Raw genomic sequence first — 1545 nt, 5'->3', positions numbered from 1 at the left:
AATTATTATTTATTTATTTATTTAGTTTTGGCTGTGTTGGGTCTTCGTTTCTGTGTGAGGGCTTTCTTCAGTTGCGGCAAGCGGGGGCCACTCTTCATTGCGGTGCACGGGCCTCTCACTATCGTGGCCACTCTTGTTGCGGAGCACAGGCTCCAGACGCGCAGGCTCAGTAGTTGTGGCTCACGGGCCCAGTTGCTCCACGGCATGTGGGATCTTCCCAGACCAGGGCTCGAACCCGTGTCCCCTGCATGGGCAGGCAGATTCTCAACCACTGCGCCACCAGGGAAGCCCTCAATATACTTTTAAGTGATCCATGAGTCAAAGAAGAAATAACAAGGAATGTTATAGATTACTTGAACTGAGTTAAAATGAATATACAACATTAAAAATGTATGGATGCAGCAAAAATAGTGCTTAGAAAGTTATCGCTTTAAATACCTTGGTAAAAAAGAAAGATCCAAAAGTAATAACCTAAGCTTCCACCTGAAGTTAGGAACAGAGGATTAAATAAAGCTCATGTAAGGAAGGAAATAATTCAGAACAAAAGTCAGTGAAACAAAACAGAATCAAAAGAAGGGATTTCCCTGGTGGTCCAGTGGTTAAGAATCCACCTTGCAATGCAGGGGGCGCCAGTTCCATCCCTTGTCTGGGAACTAAGATCCCACATGCCGTGGGGCAACTAAGCCCGTGTGCACAACCAGAGAGCCCATGTGCCGCAACTACAGAGTCCACATGCTCTGGAGCCCATGCGCCACAACTAGAGAGAAGCCTGCACATGCACCACGATGAAGTGAAGAGCCCATGTGCCACAATGAAAGATCCTGCGTGCTGCAACTAAGACCCGATGCAGCCAAAAAATAAATATTTTTAAAAAATAAAAGCAAATCAATGAAACCAAATAATAGTTCTCAGAAAAGATTCTAAATATTGTCTTTTGCTATACTAACCAAGAAAAAAGAAGATACAAATTACCAAAATTGAGACTGAAAAGGGGACATGATTATAAACCCACATAAATTAAAAGAATTGGAATATTATGAACTTCTTTAAGTTCATAATAGACATTAGATAACTTAGATATCAGAAAAGACAACTTAGATGAAATAGACAAATTCTTAGGAAAACACAAATTACCATAACTAAGAAGAAATAGTAACTCTGAAAATATATATATTTAAGAAATTGAATTAGTACTTAAATATCTTTCAGCAAAGAAAAGCTCCAGTTCAGATGACATTACTGATGAATTCTACCAAACACTTAGAGAAGAATTAATACCAGTTCTTCACAAACTTTTCCCCAAAACTAGAAGGGGACACTTCACAATTTATTCTTTGAGGCCATTGCTACCCTAATACCAAAAACAGACATACATTACCGAAAAAGAAAACTATAGACCAACATCTCAAATACAAATGCAAAAATCCTCAACAAAATGCTAGCAAACCAAAGCCTGCAATATATATAAAGTATTAAACACCAAAAACAAGTGAGATTTATTGCAGGAATGCAAGGTTGGTTTTAACATCCCAAAATCAATTCTTA

Source organism: Leucopleurus acutus (genome assembly GCF_964270905.1).
Source record: "Leucopleurus acutus genome assembly, chromosome: 13".
Taxonomy (NCBI): domain Eukaryota; kingdom Metazoa; phylum Chordata; class Mammalia; order Artiodactyla; family Delphinidae; genus Leucopleurus; species Leucopleurus acutus.
Note: the sequence above shows the minus strand (reverse complement) of the source record.